Here is a 19,024-nt window from a genome sequence, read left to right as displayed (position 1 = left end):
TGGCGAATGTTGTTCCCTTGTTAAAAAGAAAAGTTAGTAGGGATAGTCCAGGTAATTATAGACCTGTGAGCCTTATGTCTGTGGTGGGAAAGCTGTTGGAAAAGATTCTGAGAGATAAAATCTATGGGCATTTAGAGAATCATGGTCTGATCAGGGACAGCCAGCATGGCTTTGTGAAGGGCAGATCGTGTCTAATAAGCCTGATAGACTTCTTTGAGGAGGTGACCAGGCATATAGATGAGGGTAGTGCAATGGATGTGATCTACATGGATTTTAGTAAGGCATTTGACAAGGTTCCACACGGTAGGCATATTCAGAAAGTCAGAAGGCATGGGATCCAGGGAAGTTTGGCCAGGTGGATTCAGAATTGGCTTGCCAGCAGAAGGCAGAGGGTCGTGGTGAGGGAGTACATTCGGATTGGAGGGTTGGGGCTAATGGTGTCCCACAAAGGTCTGTACTAAGACCTCTAATTTTCATGATTTTTATTAACGACCTGGATGTGGGGGTAGAAGGGTGGGTTGTTAAGTTTGCAGATGACACAAAGGTTGGTGGTGTTGTAGTAGTGTAGAGGATTGTCGAAGTTTGCAGAGAGACATTGATAGGATGCAGAATGGGCAGAGAAGTGGCAGATGGAGTTCAACCTGGAGAAGTGTGAGGTGGTACACTTTGGAAGGACAAACTCCAAGGCAGAGTAAAAAGTAAATGGCAGGATACTTGGTAGTGTGGAGGAGCAGAGTGATCTGGGGGCACATGTCGACAGATCCCTGAAAGTTGCCTCACAGGTAGATAGTATAGTTAAGAAAGCATATGGGGTGTTAGGTTTCATAAATCGAGGGATGGAGTTTAAGAGTCGCGATGTAATGACGCAGCTCTATAAAACTCTGATTAGGCCACAGTTGGAGTATTGTGTCCAGTTCTGGTTGCCTCACTACAGAAAGGATGTGGAAGCATTGGAAAGGGTACAGAGCAGATTTAAAAGGAGATTTACCATGCTGCCTGGTTTAGAGTACGGATTATGATCAGAGATTAAGGGAGCTAGGGCTTTACTCTTTGGAGAGAAAGAGGATGAGAGGAGACATGATAAAGGTGTACAAGATATTAAGAGGAATAGATAGAGTGGATAGCCAGTGCCTCTTCCCCAGGGCACCACTGCTCAGTACAAGAGGACTTGGCTTTAAGGTAAGGGGAGCGAAGTTCAAAGGGGATATTAGAGGAAGGTTTTTCACTCAGAGAATGGTTGGTGAGTGGACTGCACTGCCTGAGTCAGTGGTGGAGGCAGATACACTAGTGAAATTTAAGAGACTATTAGACAGGTATATGGAGGAATGTAAATTGGGGGTGGGGTATATGGGAGGCAGGGTTTTTCGCAGGGCCTGTAATGTGCTGTACTATTCTATATTCTATGTTCTATGTTCTAGAGCAGCAAACCTGTGTACAATGTATGTTAATCAAAATGACTTCTTTGTTTTGTTAAGAGTAGGAATGCTTCTTTGTATTAAGTGCTTTCTCTCACAGTTGTTTAGCTTTAGACTTGCTGATATCGGGATTGTATTCATTTGTTGACCAATGGGGAATATTATTTTGTCTTGTGGGTCTGGGAGCAGGGGTTTTGCGGTCTTTTCAGGGGAGTCGGGAAGAAGACGCCGAGGAAGGTGGACGTGCGCTGCACTGCTCGGTCGACCACCGGGGGTGGTCCCAGGTGCGAGGACGTGGAGGTTGGAGGAAAGTGACGAGGGGTCGGATGGTTCAATGGTTGAGCTCCAACGATGTGCACTACACTGACTGAACTTTGATAAGTTGGCGCCTTTTGCTTTATTTTCTTTTCCTTCATATATATTGTATTGCATAGTACTTATTGCAAAGTTTTAGTAAAATCTTTAAAGTGTATTTCATAACGGTATCTGGTGTGAGTTTGATACTGTGTGTGTGCGCGCAGCATAAACTTGATTCTCACAGCAGCTGCGTGTACGGGAGGTGGAGTTGGTGAGTGGCTGGAACTCCTTTTCCCCTAGACATATACCAGCCTGTTGGGTAAGTGTTACACATGTTCGCCACATTCCTCTGTAGACTCTGCGTAATGTTCACTGTCCCCAGCAAGGGCTCAATTCATTACTCTAAACACTAGCGGATAAAATCTCCTCTACTTCATCTAAACAACCAAGAATACCATCCTCTCCCTGTCTTCATCTGATACCAGCGAATACAGTCAAATGCCCCCATTCATCCAGTACCCGAGGACAAAATCATGTTAACTCTAATTCTGCTAACTCAGAGACAACAATCTGAGGTTGATGAATGTGGCGGGCCGGTAGCGCAGTGATCAGCATTGCAGTGGACGGTAGCACAGTGATCAGCATTGCAGTGGACGGTAGCACAGTGATCAGCATTGCAGTGGACGGTAGCGCAGTGGTCAGCATTGCAGTGGACGGTAGCGCAGTGATCAGCATTGCAGTGGACGGTAGCACAGTGATCAGCATTGCAGTGGACGGTAGCACAGTGATCAGCATTGCAGTGGACGGTAGCACAGTGATCAGCATTGCAGTGGACGGTAGCACAGTGATCAGCATTGCAGTGGACGGTAGCACAGTGATCAGCATTGCAGTGGACGGTAGCGCAATGATCAGCATTGCAGCAGACGGTAGCGCAGTGATCAGCATTGCAGCGGACGGTAGCGCAGTGATCAGCATTGCAGCGGACGGTAGCGCAGTGATCAGCATTGAAGCGGACGGTAGCGCAGTGATCAGCATTGCAGCGGACGGTAGCGCAGTGATCAGCATTGCAGTGGACGGTAGCGCAGTGGTCAGCATTGCATTGGACGGTAGCACAGTGGTCAGCATTGCAGTGGACGGTAGCACAGTGATCAGCATTGCAGCGGACGGTAGCACAGTGATCAGCATTGCAGCGGACGGTAGCACAGTGATCAGCATTGCAGCGGACGGTAGCGCAGTGATCAGCATTGCAGTGGACGGTAGCGCAGTGATCAGCATTGCAGTGGACGGTAGCGCAGTGATCAGCATTGCAGTGGACGGTAGCACAGTGATCAGCATTGCAGTGGACGGTAGCACAGTGATCAGCATTGCAGTGGACGGTAGCGCAGTGATCAGCATTGCAGTGGACGGTAGCACAGTGATCAGCATTGCAGTGGACGGTAGCACAGTGATCAGCATTGCAGTGGACGGTAGCGCAGTGATCAGCATTGCAGTGGACGGTAGCGCAGTGATCAGCATTGCAGTGGACGGTAGCGCAGTGATCAGCATTGCAGTGGACGGTAGCACAGTGATCAGCATTGCAGTGGACGGTAGCGCAGTGGTCAGCATTGCAGTGGACGGTAGCGCAGTGATCAGCATTGCAGTGGACGGTAGCACAGTGATCAGCATTGCAGTGGACGGTAGCGCAGTGATCAGCATTGCAGTGGACGGTAGCGCAGTGATCAGCATTGCAGTGGACGGTAGCACAGTGATCAGCATTGCAGTGGACGGTAGCACAGTGATCAGCATTGCAGTGGACCGTAGCACAGTGGTCAGCATGGAAGCGGACATGTAACAGCACCCGGACATGCACTCAGTGGCCACATTATTAGCTACAGGAGGTACATAGGAAAGTGTCCAATGAGGGTAGAATTTGATATTTTTAGCTACGGCCAGTGAGAATTACAATAATATTTGTTAATATAAATATCACTGCCAGATCTAACTCGTCTTTTCTTTAAAAAATGCGTAATGAAAATAATAAAGCACACAGATCTGTAAAGCCAGGCGATTCTAAAGACAATTCTGATATGGTAGCAATACTAGAAATTCTGCCGAGACAAGTGGGCTCATTAAAACACCATAACATAGTCCCTGTTCTTACCTGGTGCTGGACTCCTGAGTCTGGTTTCAGCGAATCCGAATATCTGAATTTTATGTCCCTAACTGTAAGTGAACACACCCTGAGCAATGTTCAGTTGATAACACGCTCATAAACCTGAACCTCAGTCTATTCAACATTTAATGCCACACCTTGTTCCACAACGCTTGTAGTGAAAAATGCAAAGACTCTTTATGCTTGAATGAGCCTTTCTAACATGTGGTTCGAGACAAAAGTACCACTCAGGGTGCGATGCAAATATTACCTTTCTCTCGAAAATCTGATCTGCTGCTTGGGGGGGAGCACAGCCTGCATCCTGGTTCCATTTTGTTGGTGTCGTCACTTTAATTTATTGTTCACCTTGGGACCAATTTATTGTCAGATTATAAACTCCAGCGACAGCTCAGAACAAAGATCATTGTGGGTTTATTGCAGACAGAGAGGAGACGGAAGGGCGTTGTCAAATCTTGTATAATGTTATGCATTTGGGGTAATTTATTTTTCGTTTTCTTTTGAACACTGGGAATTCTGTAGATAGATAGATAGATAGATAGATAGATAGATAGATAGATAGATAGATAGATAGTTACTTTATTCATCCCCATGGGGAAATTCAACCTTTTTTCCAATGTCCCATACACTTACAATACTTAACTCAGTAAAAATATGATATGCATCTAAATCACTAACTCAAAAAGCATTAATAATAGCTTTTAAGAAGTTCTTAAGTACTGGCGGTTGAATTGTAAAGCCTAATGGCATTGGGGAGTATTGACCTCTTCATCCTGTCTGAGGAGCATTGCATCGATAGTAACCTGTCACTGAAACTGCTTCTCTGTCTCTGGATGGTGCTATGTAGAGGATGTTCAGGGTTTTCCATAATTGACCGTAGCCTACTCAGTGCCCTTCACTCAGCTACCGTTGTTAAACTCTCCAGTACTTTGCCCACGACAGAGCCCGCCTTCCTTACCAGCTTATCTGCTTACCTTATCTGCCAACACAGATGCCTTGTGCAGGAAGGCACAGAGTTGACTGTACTTCCTTAGAAGGTTGGCGTCATTCAATGTCTGCAGTGAGATGCTGAAGATGTTCTATAGGTCAGTTGTTGAGAGCGCCCTCTTCTTTGTGGTGGCATGTTGGGGTGGAAGCATTAAGAAGAAGGACGCCTCACATCTTAATAAGCTGGTAAGGAGGGCGGGCTCTGTCGTGGGCAAAGTACTGGAGAGTTTAACATCGGTAGCTGAGCGAAGGGCGCTGAGTAGGCTACGGTCAATTATGGAAAACCCTGAACATCCTCTACATAGCACCATCCAGAGACAGAGAAGCAGTTTCAGTGACAGGTTACTGTCGATGCAATGCTCCTCAGACAGGATGAAGAGGTCAATACTCCCCAATGCCATTAGGCTCTACAATTCAACTGCCAGGAATTAAGAACTTTTTTTTAAAGCTATTATTAATGCTTTTTTTTTTTGAGTTAGTGATTTAGATGCATATCATATTATTACTGAGTTAAGTATTGTATGTAATGAGTTTTTGCTACAACAAGTGTATGGGACATTGGAAAAAATGTTGAATTTCCCCATGGGGATGAATAAAGTATCTATCTATCTATCTATCTATTAAGACGTGAGGCGTCCCTCTTCTTAATGCTTCCTCCCCAACACGCCACCACAAAGAAGAGGGCACTCTCCACAACTGACCTATAGAACATCTTCAGCATCTCACTACAGACATTGAATGATGCCAACCTTCTAAGGAAGTACAGTCGACTCTGTGCCTTCCTGCACAAGGCATCTGTGTTGGCAGTCCAGTCTAGCTTCTCGTCTAACTGTACTCCCAGATACTTGTAGGTCTTAACCTGCTCCACACATTCTCCATTAATGATCACTGGCTCCATATGAGGCCTAGATCTCCTAAAGTCCACCACCATCTCCTTGGTCTTGGTGATATTGAGACACAGGTAGTTTGAGTTGCACCATATCACAAAGTCCTGTATCAGTTTCCTATACTCCTCCTCCTGTCCATTCCTGACACACCCCACTATGGCCGTGTCATCAGCGAACTTCTGCACATGGCAGGACTCCGAGTTATATTGGAAGTCTGATGTATACAGGGTGAACAGGACCGGAGAGAGTACGGTTCCCTGCGGCGCTCCTGTGCTGCTGTAGTGTGCCCCGGCTGCCTGGATATGACTTGAAGGTCAGCCTGTTTAGAAAGAGCCATTTTTAACAGTTGACCTCAGTTGGCCCATTACAGTAATGGGCCGATTGGAGAGCAACTGTGCCGAGATAAACATCTCCCAGAGATAGCAAACGGACACAGTCAACAGCGAGTAAGAACGCCCTTCCCCTTCAGTTTATTACTCACTTACAATGTCTCAGTAGAATCGTATGAAATTATGACCATTTCCCGCTGGCCAAATAAGGCATTGCACTTATTTTAAAGATACATCTACTGTTCCTTGTCTGAGATTGATGGAAAAACACCAAACATTAAATTCACTTGGTCTCTTATTTGTCAGAGTCTGCTGCTGGTACGTTGAATTAGTAACAGGACATTCGCCCCCTCAGTCCTGTTCCGCCAGTCTCTATGATTACAGCTGGACCGTGATCTCAGTGACACATCCCTGCGACCGTCTGCAACACCTCACTCCCTTGTCTGTCAAGAAACTATGTTCTGCGGAAGTAAACACATCGACAAAACACTGCTTCTTTTTTTCTTTCCTTTGAGGAACAGAATTCCAAAGACACACTGTTCCACCTCGTAAAAATAATCTCGTCTATCTTCACCTGTTTGAGATCCTCTTACGAGATGTCTCATCATGTTACATATTACCAGCAACTGCTTCACTCGTTTATGTAAGCAAGTGGATAAACTCTCCTCTCATTCATCTAAATAGCAGCGAGTACGATCGCCTCCTAACCTTTATCTAATACCTGCGAATGCACTAAAAATTCTGACATTCATTCAGTAACAACGCAAAAAACAATAATAGTTTGCACTCTGTTTCTACTAAATTTGCGAAAACATGTTGAAGTTCAAGGGCATTTCCTCAAAAGAAAACACAAACAAACCAGCTATCAATATACTAATTATCCTTAGAACTACGACATCCATTTGACATAAGAAAAACAGCACCGTATTTGCGTTGACCCACATTAGATCTCAGCAACAGTCTCTATAATGGAATAATCACCTCTTTTCCACCCCTTAATTTTCATTGGCAATATGGTAGATTTCCGAATTACCCACGCACGTACCTACTGAAGGGTAGTTGGACTGATAGCGACGGCCCCACCAGTGAAGCAATTAATAAAGCGATCCTCAATCCCTGGGTCGGGAACGATGCAGCACAGAGTGTGGAAGGGATGGCTGTTTCTTCCAAGAAGCGCAGTCCCGAGGAGGGTCCGGGGCGGCGGGAAGCGTTGCCCTTTGTCTGAAACTGCATGGAAAGTACAGCGCTTCCAATAACATATTCAACCGGATTGGGTTTCCGCTGCAAATGCTCAGAAAGTTGATCCAATGTGAAGGAATTCATTAATTCCTTTAAGAGTGAATTTTCCACATTTCCATTGATCAATAATCCTTTTATTTCTCAGTCTTACTTCAGAGTTCAAAAAGTTGCTAGGATCCATGGTGTAAAAGAAGATGAAGCAACGTGGCCAGTAATGGAAGTAAAAGACAAAAATAAAGCAAAAGTAACAGCTTACCATACAAAAAATAGTGGTAAACAAGAATATTCGGCAGATTTAAAAGCCAACTGTAACAAGTAACTGAAAAGTAATAAGGGGAGTTGAATATAAGAAATTTGCAGTTAAAATACCCTGTAATATAAAAGAGGATACTTTTGCTTTAACATATATAAAGAGGAAAAGATCATAAAGCAGCGAGTTGTTTGTTGTGTTTCCCCGATCGCTGTGAAATGAAGACACCTCTTTCTTCCTTATTAGGGAGAGAGAGCCTATGGTGTGTCGAATGCCGGGTGAACAATATAGTCTTTGCAGTTCTGCAAGTCTGTGTCTTTACTGTTGCTTTTGCTGCACGCTTGAGTACTCGGTGACGGGTGTCACTGCTATTGTTTTGCCGGTAGGGTGAGGGGGTCGTGCTTGCTGCTGCTTTCACACAGGGGGGGGTGCTGGGGGGGGAGGCTTTGGGATTCTAACATTTAACTGTCATTCATTATTTGAGACACACCTCTGTTTTCGTGGATGGTTGGGAAGAAAAAGCATTTCAGGATGTATATTGTATGCATTTTCTGAAACCTTTGAAAAGGTACGAGGTTATATAACCCATCTGAACTAAATGGATTGCATGCCAGGTTTCTGCAGAAGGTATCTTAAGAAATTATGAAAGCATTCGCAGTGATTTTTTTACGAAGTAAAAGGAAAATCTTCAGTCATTACTATAATTGGATTTTCTGACTAGTCGCTGTTCCGCGTTAATTCCGTGCTTTTTAATACTTGAGGATCACCTTTCCATCAAACGGGGGGAAATGAATTTATTCTGTGTTATTCTTTACGCCACAGATCCTACAGGTCAAACAGTTTTGACCACTTTATTTAGCCTCAGCATCCCATCGGCAAAAGGAAGCTCGGTACTGTTGTTGTCACCGTCGTCAGGTGCCGTGTTGTACAACATTGAGAAAATGGTCTTTCCAGGACCATGATAGTTCTTGGCATTTTTTTTCTGAAGAACTGGCTTGCCACTACCTTCTTCTGGGAAGTTTGTTTACAAGACGGGTGACCCCAGCCATTATCAATACTCTTCAGAGAGTGTATGGCTTGGGTCTGTGGTCGTATAACCAGGGCTTGTGATATTCACCAGCAGCTCATAGGACAATCCACCATCTTTGCTCATGTCTTCAAGGGACCTGATCGTGAGGAGTGGGTGGAGGGTGTAGGCTGCAGCTAACCAGGTTCTACATCTTGCCCAAGGGTGAACTGCACTCTAGTGGAGAGGAGGAGCATTTTAGAACTCCTTTTGTAGTAACATATTCCCTCCAGCTGGTGCTGAAACTTATTCAAATCTATGTTTTAATCGTGTTTAATGTGCATAGGCTGTAAAGTTGTGCAGGCTCCAACGTTCCCTCTATCTTTTTTTCACAGGGGTGTGAACCAACCATTGTTCGCAATAGGAAACGTTACACGGCCTGAAGACTGTGCGGCACTTCCAATGCGTTGTTTTTTTTTGGCAATATGCACCTATGAATATTTAGAATGAAATTTAAATATATCATATACCTTTGATTTTATTTATCAATAGAAGTTATTATATAATACAGTACAGCAAAGGAAAGCTTTCACGTTTCGGAAATGTTTTCTAGTTGTTCACAATTCCATCCGCGCTGCAACAGAGGCCACACGCGCGGGAACTGACGTCACAGCGTGGCCACGCGATCCGTGGAGCTCAGAGGGGACAATCACGCCCAACACCACACCACACCACTATGACAGTGTTTGATGCATCGCCGTGTCAGCGACAAAGTGTTGTTGCAAAACAGGGGGATTGCAAAAATTAGGCCGAGATCTCATCCGTGCTCATATTCGAGATGGGTGAGGTGTTGTCTAAATGGGAAATACAGACAGTGGCCATTCTACTAGGGACACCTGTACACGAGCTTGTTTATGCTGACTAGCTAATCCCGTAGCGTCAACACAATTCATAAAAGAATATGCCGTATGCCAAGAAGTTCAGTTGTTGCTCAGTTGAAAGGCCATAACGTGGAAAACATGTGTTCTCAGTGACTTCTGCCGTGGAATGGTTGTTGGTGCCAGATGGGGTATTTTGAGTATCTCAGAAACTGCTCATCTATCCGGGATTTTCACACACAATTGACTCGGGTTGCAGAGAATGGTGAGTAAATAAAAACAATAAAGGAGTCAAAAGAATTGAAGTGAGCTGCCGTTCTGTGAGTGAAAATGCCTCGTTAATGAGCGAGATCAACGAGAATGGCCAGATTGATTCCATCTACAGGAAGATGACCGCAATTGAAGTACGCATGAGTTAAACAACACGATGAAGTCTGCAGATGTTGGAAATCCAACGCAACACATACAAAATGCTGCAGGAACTCAGCAGGCCGGGCAGCAACAAATGAAAGGTGTAAACAGGCGACCGTTTAGGCTGAAACCATTCTTCTGAACATGAAAGGAAGGGAGCACGTCAGGACAAGAAAGTGGGAAAGGGGAGGATTAAGTACAAGGTGGAGTTTATAGATGAATCCGGGAGAGGGTCAGGGTGTAAAGTAAATGACTGGGCAGTTGGTTAGTGAAAGAGATAAAAGGCTGGAAATGGGATATCTGATAGAAAAAGACAGAAAGTCACGGAAGAAAAGGAAGACAGAATGAATATGGAGAGGCGGGTTCCTATGCTGGGTATCTCAGACCAGCCTTTTCGAACGGAAGTGAACAGGAATTTAGTTAGTCAGAGTGGCAAATCTTTGGAGTCCAAGGCAATGTGTAAGGCAGAGGTCGACCGATACCTGATTATTCAGGCGTGATGGGATACGGGGAGTAGGGCTGAGAGGGAGGATGGATCAGCCATGATGAAATGGAGTAACAGACTCGGTTCTGTGTTTCTGCTCCTCCGGCTTATTGTCTTATGTGTCAACTAGTTGTTCCATCACTGACCAGCAGTCTCACGTAAAGGAGAACGGAATGTGTAATTCCTTTCCTGCAAGTGCATTCCCTCTCCAAGACCAAGCCTCATGTGGTGCCTTCTAACAGGTGACACAGGGAAACCGAACACCTTTCAGTCCCAGGCTCGACTACAGAAGACGGGGAGGGGTTCGGCCCATGCACTCGTAGCACGCAGGCCCACCGGCGTGTGGACATGCCCTGGTGCTCGTGAACAAAATCCCCAGCTATAGGTAACTACCCCACTGCACTGTGGAAACCCCGGAGGAGGAGAAGGCTACAGGTTTAAACCCAGATAGAAAATCCGGACTGAAGCCCCTAACGTGCTGGACGTCACAGGACATCCTTCCGGCAGCTCCTGAAGCCAAGTCCGTAGAAACACAGTGCTTCACTTCCCTCTGGACTACACTGGTGAGACCGGGGTGGGGGGTGGATTTTGACGACTGGGTATCGTAAGATCTCCGTACATTCCACCCAAGCTCTGCCCTGCAGAGCTCACGCTACTGCCGCTGTTTGCAGCGACAGAACCAACATAGGAGGGAGCTGCTAAGATCAGAGTGGGTCGCCTCCACAGCCTGGCACAACATTCACCTGCAGAAACTGCAGTTAGACCTGCCCCCACCGGAACCGGACTGTACAGATGTAGAAGGTGTGGCAACTCTACAATGGACTGACCCATAGCGTAAACTATATTTCCATTGTCCTTCCAGACAGACGGATGCCGTCATACTCATCATCATCATCATCATTAGCATCATCATCAATTTCTTATGGTCTTACTGTCGAAGTATAAAAAAGGCACAGCACCTCTAGTGTTTTCGTAGCAGTTTGTGAAGATTTGGCATGGCTTCTAAAGCTTTTTTGACACGCAGTGGAGCATAGGAGGGTGATTGATAAGTTCGTAGCCTAAGGTAGAAGGAGTCAATTTTAGAAAATCCAGCATATTTATTTTTCAACATAGTCCCACCACCCACATTTACACACTTAGTCCTGCGGTCCTGGAGCATACGGATCCCTTCTTTGTAGAAGTCAGCGTCTTGGACCTCCAGAAAGTGATCCACAGCAGGGGTGATTGATAAGTCATCTCCTTCTACCTTAGGCCACAAACTTAACTTCAAACATTCTGCATAATCACTCAAAGAGTTGACATGAAGGTGCAGGTAAAGAGAGCTGTATAACTCATCTCCTCCTACGTTCGCTCAAACACACACACGGACGCAAACAGAAACAGGACTACACTTTCTTATCCGCATAGTCTCCGCCCTTAGAGTTTTATAACCAAGCATTGGCGTTAGAGATGCTTCCCTGATGAACTCTAGATGTTCGGACCATCACCTTTAAACATTCTGAGTCATGTTTAATATCGCTGGCTTAAATAACACACACAAAATGCTGGTGGAACACAGCAGTCCTGACGAATGGTCTCGGCCCGAAAAGTCGACAGAGCTTCTCCCTATAGATGCTGCCTGGCCTGCTGTGCTCCACCAGCATTTTGTGTGTGTTGTTTGAATTTCCAGCATCTGCAGATTTCCTCGTGTGTACTGGCTTAAATAAGTTGTTGTACTGTAGCAGGAGTGGACGGAAATGATACAAAATTACACTGATTTTTAATAAATACATACATACATGCATACAGACATAAATAGTGCCAAAAAGGAGTTAAAGGGTCTTGACCAGAAATGTCGACGGCACTTTTATTTTTCATAGATGCTGCCTACTCTGCTGACTCTCTGCAGCATTTTGTGTGTGTGGCTTGGATTTCCAGCAACGGGAGATTTTCTCTTGGTTGTAATGAGGTTCTGTTTCCCCCTTTCACCTTAAATACATGTCCTCTGGTATTAGACATTTCTTCCTTAGGGGAAAAAGGAACCGGTTATCCACTCTGTCAGCGACTCTCATCTTCACATACTCCTGTGTGGCCTTCCTCAGCCCCTACTGTTCCAGGGCAAATATCCCTAGGTTTCCCAATCTCTCCTTATCCAGGCAGTGTTATGTTCAGCCACTTCCACTCACTGTCCAAAGCATCCACATTTTCCCTCTCATATAATGCAATACACCAGATGCGGTTCAGCTAGAGGTTTATAAAACTGCAACATAACTACCTGACACTGGAACTCACTGCCACGCTTATTAAAAGCAAACAGACCATAAGCCTTCTTTACCATCCCATTGTCAAATGCAGCCCCTTTTCCGGAGCTATGAACTGGATCCTGGGATCCCACTGCACATTAACTCGAGACTACAACACAATTCAATCTCACCCCATGACACGTACCCCATAGTCCCGGTGAACCTCCTCTGTACTCTCCCAGCACAAAACACCTTTTTCTACTTAATGCTGACCAGATCAGAATGCAAAAATTCAAGGAACTTAGCTGGTCAGGCAGCACCTATTGAAAGATGCGGAGTCAATACTCAGAAGAGATCCCTCCCTCTCAACATCGGCCTGGGTCCTTCAACCCAGCCCTTCCATGCCGACCAGGTGATCACCTAAACTAGTTCTATCTGCCTGCGTCTGACCCATCCCCGCTGAAAGTGGAATGAGTTTGAATGTAGATCTCGCTCGCTTTGGCACATGGACTGAAGGGTGTTTTCCTGCTGTAAGTACCGCACCAATAAGGAGATCGTGTCTGGTGACTTAAAGAGCATTAAGTTGAATAATCTTCTAGAGCCTGGGGAGCTACACTGCATTTTATTGAGAGATGGAGAAGATGACATTACTGGGGACTTCAGCAATACATTAGTCATCTCTCTAGCCACGAGCAAGAATGCCAGTGATAAATGTTATTATATTATTTAGGAAGCTTGATGCATAATACTGGAATACATGTGGACCAACCACATGTCAGGATATGTAAATGACTGGAGAGGATTCTTTGGGATAGGATGTAGAGTTATTGAAAAACACACACATAAACATGCACCTTGTTTCTTCCAAACTGTTCTGACCTGTTTCCCGCTCTAGTTGCATCGACTTGCATGTGGAAATGAGTCTTTCATACTATCCACCCCCCATCCATCTACTTTGCTATCCAAGTGGCTACTGTATGTTGCAATTGAACCTGCATTCACCAACTCATTCCACACTCACACTGACCTCTGATTGTACTTCCCTCTCCTCTGACCCTTAAGTATTTCATCTTTTACCCTTTACCTATGACCTCCTCTGGAATCATCCAGCCTGAGGTGGAAAAGTCTCATTTGGGTGAGAACAAACCTATTGAATATTACCCTGTAATGCACGTCACCAAGTCTGGGAACATCATTAAAATTGTCTCTGTAAACTTTCAAACTGATCCATCAATTTCCTGTTGATTGTTGAGCAGAACGGCACACAGTAGAAGTTTGCCCTCACTGAAGTCCGATACAACAACACAACATCTCAATTCTTGTACTCAGTACCTTGATGCATAAAGGCCAAGGTGTCGAAAGTTTTCTTTATGACCCTATCTTGGAACTGTGAAACTGTGTCCCCAGATCTCTCTGCTCCCCCGCACGCCACAATTCACTACCATGTGCTGCATAATTCCCAGCCGGGTTGGAGCTCCCAAAGCACAACACCTGTCACTCATCTGCATTGAATCACATCTGCAAAGGTTTCAGCCCATTTTCCAGTCGCTCCTCTCAGGCTGCTCGGCATAACTTTGTGGGTTGAGTGTCCGGTTCCTGTGCTATACAGTGTTATGTTCAATGTTCTACAATCAGGACCGAGCACAATACTCTAAGTGTGTTCTAACCAGAGTTTTGTGGACCTGCAACATTACGTCACGGAAAATAGATTGGCTCTGGAAGTAGTGCGGAAGAATTGGTTGAGTAGATGACTAGGGTTAAGCCTATGAATCTCCGGGGAGTAAACTGGCTGTAAGACAGAAGAAAGAGAGGGGATCGTTCAGAAATGTATCACAAAAGAGATGGTTAAATCAGAGGCAGCAAAATCATTACCGCTGGTAGGTGAGACTACACTTGGGGGACATAGCCTCAAGATTCAGGAATTAGAATTAGGACAGAGATGAGGAGGAAGTCCATTTCCCATAAGGTAGTGAACCTATTGGCCACTCTGTAGTTGAGGCTACTTCAGTGAATACCCACTCAGTGGTCGGGTTGTCAGGTACAGGAGGGGAAGCCGATGTGGCCTTTTGCTGCTGCAGCCCATCCACTACAAGGTTCGACGTGGCAACGTGTGTTGATTTCATTCACTGATGGGCGTGAAAATCCCAGAAGATTTATCGCTTGATAAATTCTCAAACCATTCCGTCTGGCAGTAATAATTATAACTGACGCTCAGCGTCAGTTCGATCACATTTCTTCCCTTGTCTTACCTTTGGTTTGAACAGGAACTGAACTTCTTCATCATGTCTGCATAACCGCTTGACTGGCTGATTCGATATTTGCATTAACGAGCAGGGATACAGGAGTACCAAAGGCTTTGTGCATTTTAAACACTGGCAGATTTCCGCAGAGCAGGGAATTTATGATTGCAGGGTGAAAGGCAGATAGTGTTACTGTGCTCACTGGCAGGACGTTGGAGAAATGGCAGACTTTGTCACGGTCAGCGGTGGCCACAACTCGACACAGATTTGTTAGAATATAAGATTCCCCCGTAGAGACAGAAGCAAAGAAACCGAAAGACAGCATCAGACTAAGCGGCAGAGCGAGGAAAATAATTCTCCCAGACACAAGCACTCCGCTACACTGCAAAAGGACATTCCCCTTCAAATATTTGGGAAACCTGTTCAAATGCTCAAAAGTGTTTCAAAGGTTCGTTGGGAAGTGGGTGGGTGGAAGCAGAGCGAAGCGGAAGTGTTGGTGAGAGTGCATTGAGTCCTCTCTCTCTCCAGATGGTGGGAACCAGACAATCGTTCCCCATGTCGTTTCCCGACAATGCGATCAGCAGCGGGTCTCCACAAAGCAGAACAAACAATTCAAGTTGGAAGAACTTCCTCACTCTCTCCAGATGGTGGGAACCAGACAATCGTTCCCCATGTCATTTCCCGACAATGCGATCAGCAGCGGGTCTCCACAAAGCAGAACAAACAATTCAAGTTGGAAGAACTTGTCTGTGTATCGATATCAACCTCTGGAGCAGAGAGTTGAGGAGAGTGATATAACCATATAACAATTACTGCATGGAAACAGGCCATCTCAGCCTTTCTAGACCGTGCCGACGCTTACTCTCACCTAGTCCCACCGACCTGCACTCAGCCCATAACCCTCCATTCCTTTCCTGTCCATATACCTATCCAATTTTACTTTAAATGACAATACCAAACCTGCCCCTACCACTTCTACTGGAAGTTCATTCCACACAGCTACCACTATCTGAGTAAAGAAATTCCCCTTCTTGTTACCCTTAAACTTTTGCCCCCTAACTCTCAAATCATGTCCGCTTGTTTGAATCTCCCCTACTCTCAATGGAAAAAGCCTATCCATGTCAACTCTATCTATCCCCCTCATAATTTTAAATACCTCTATCAAGACCCCCATCAACCTTCTATGCTCCAAAGAATAAAGACCTAACCTGTTCAACCTTTCCCTATAACTTAGGTGCTGAAACCCAGGTAACATTCTAGTAAATATTCTCTGTACTCTCTCTATTTTGTTAATATCTTTCCTATAATTCGGTGACCAGAACTGTACACAATACTCCAAATTCTGCCTTACCAATGCCTTGTACAATTTTAACATTACATCTCAACTCCTGTACTCAATGCTCCGATTTATAAAGGCCAGCAGACCAAAAGCTTTCTTCACCACCCTATCCACATGAGATTCCACCTTCAGAGAATTATGCACCAATATTCCTAGATCACTCTGTTCGACAGCATTCTTCAATGCCTACCATTTACCATGTATGTTCTAATTGGATTATTCCTACCAAAATGTAGCACCTCACACTTATCAGCATTAAACTCCATCTGCCATCGTTCAGCCCACTCTTCTAATTGGACTAAATCTCTCTGCAAGCTTTGAAAACCTACTTCATTATCCACAACGCCACCTACCTTAATATCATTTGCATATTTTCTAATCCAATTTACCACCCCATCATCCAGGTCATTAATGTAGATGACAAACAGCATTGGACCCAGTACAGATCCCTGAGGCACAGCACTAGTCAACGGCCTCCAACCTGACAAACAGTTATTCACCACTACTCTCTGGCATCTCCTATCTAGCCACTGTTGAATCCATTTTACTACTTTAATATTCCTAACTAACTAACCTTCCGTGCAGAACCTTGTCAAAGGCCTTACTGAAGTCCATATAGACAACATCCCTGCTTTACCCTCAACTTTCCTCGTAACCTCTTCAAAAAATTCAATAAGATTTGTCAAACATCACTTCTACCATCCCAACACCATTTCTCATATCTTCTACCACTTCCACAACCGTCCCCATCTCCATCACCCCGTCTCTGTGAACTCCTCACACCCATTTACCTCCATCAGCCCTCCACTCGCTGCACACTTTAGCGGATCTGCCGCATCCTCTCATCCCTACAACAACCTCCGTCTCCGTCATCCCCATCCTGCTCTATGCCCACACCCTCTCCGATAACCGCTCACTCCCCTGTACAGTTCCCACTCTCTGTCATCCCCTCCCCTCCTGCTACGCCTTTGCGCGTTCGTCACTCCCTCGCTCCCCTGAACCCCACGGCGCTTAACTGAGACAACAGAGACGACTGTCTCGTGGCTGTGAACGCTCGTGCACTCTAATCATTTGCTGGATATTTTTCTCTGTGAACATTTGGTGTTTCATAGTCTTTTTTTCTTTAATTTGCCGAGCTTTGACATTATGCCCGAATGCCTGAACTGTGGAGAGTTAGAAGATGAGGTGCTGTTGCTCCAAATTGTTTTGAGCTGTGACAGAGTTTTTAAATCAGAGATCACCATGGAGACTAAAATTATCACCGCTGAAATGTCCTTCACCCATTTGACATGCTTTGTAAACATTTAACAGGGTAGAAAAGGCAAAGGATTTCTGCACGCAAGTCTCAAACACAACTAGCACGTTAGTTTTGCTGTAGCTGTCAAATTACCAGCACTTGAATGCCACCCATCCTTGAATGTGGAAGCGGAGATGTTGGAGAAGACAGCGCCCCACTCGCTACAAGGAGAGCCCGAACACGTGACCATGTCCGAAATCTGTTTGGCTACATCGCCATGGCGTTGATAGCAGTGTGACATTATTCACTGGCTCTCATTTTGGAAGGGATTCCGTCGGCCATCACAGATACATCTACAGTTTCGCACTGGGAAGCGGCCGTTCACCTGCTCCGTGTGTGCGAAGAGACTCATTCAGTTAACCCACCTTGTGATGCTCCGGTGAGTTCACAATAAATAGAGACCACATTTCTGTCCGGAGTGAGCAAAGAGTTTTACTCAATCATCCCAGCTGCTGCAACACCAGCAACTTCACATCAGGGAGGAAGTTCAAATCAGCTCCGTGTTAAATGTTTCACCATCACGGTGACTGAAGGCAGCTGCAGGTTCATGAGGGACTGTTACTGTCAGATTCTGCAGTTCTTGCGGCTGCTCATCGCACCCAGGACTGAACCCTGGTCACTGAGCATTGGAGGAGTCTGTTCTGCTGATGTTAGCCTTAAACTAGACTGTTGTTTAATATTGTGGATCTGTGAAAGATAAATCAGTTCTGTATCGTCCCGTGTCTCAGGTACTTACTGTCTCTACCGCACTCACAATGTACACTAGAGAGGCCATTCAGCCCATCTGGTTTCTGCCCGTGTTTCTGTTCCATATCAGTATATCAAAATCTCTCCCTGCCGTTCCCCTCTCTCTCTCCCTGAGATGACAGGTTACAACTAGTCACCACTCCATGGGATAGGAGTTTTCCCTTGAATTTCATAGAATCATAGAAATCTACAACACATTACCAATGCTTTGGCCCAGAATGTTGTGCCGACCATGTAACTTACTCTAGAAACTTCCTAGAATTACCCTACCGCATAGCCACCCATTTGCCTAAGCTCCATGTACCTATCTAAGAGTCTCTTAAAAGACCCTATTGTATCCGCCTCCACCACCGTCACTGGCGGTGCATTCCACACACACACACACCACTCTTTGCTTATAAAAACTTAGCTCTGACATCTCCTCTGTACCTACTTCCAAGCAGCTTAAACCCATGCCCCTTCGTGTTAGCCGTTTCAGCCCTGGGAAAAAGCCTCTGGCTATCCACATGAACAATGCATCTCATCATCTTATACACCTACATGATTTTCTCCAGGCTGAATAAGACGATGAGCTCACTGTGGTTTTGACTTTCTTCAGGGCTTTGGATGAAGTTGGTTAAACTCCTTCATCCCCGCTCTTTTCAACGTTTTGGGTCATTTTCACCAATTTTAAAGGACTGTGCCTCAGACAGCTGGGTTGTTGCAATTGTTACATAACAGCAGCGGTAGATCACTAATGGAGTCTGTTTTCGATGTGAAAACCACTATCTTCATTAGTATCGACTCCAAATATAAAAGAGCAAACGAAATAAACAGAAGTTAACAGTGTTATGCGTATATATAGCTC

At 45.2% G+C, this 19,024-nt stretch overlaps 1 protein-coding gene across 5 annotated transcripts in view; it reads right to left on the bottom strand.

Annotated features, from left to right (window-relative positions):
* Positions 1-19,024, bottom strand: part of LOC140721376 (NACHT, LRR and PYD domains-containing protein 12-like) — a 71,638-nt gene that overhangs the window by 25,386 nt on the left and 27,228 nt on the right. The gene's annotated exons all lie outside the window — the stretch shown is intronic.

Source organism: Hemitrygon akajei, unplaced genomic scaffold (assembly GCF_048418815.1).
Source record: "Hemitrygon akajei unplaced genomic scaffold, sHemAka1.3 Scf000054, whole genome shotgun sequence".
In the NCBI taxonomy this organism is placed as follows: Eukaryota; Metazoa; Chordata; class Chondrichthyes; order Myliobatiformes; family Dasyatidae; genus Hemitrygon; species Hemitrygon akajei.
This window is presented reverse-complemented; position numbering and strand designations above follow the sequence as displayed.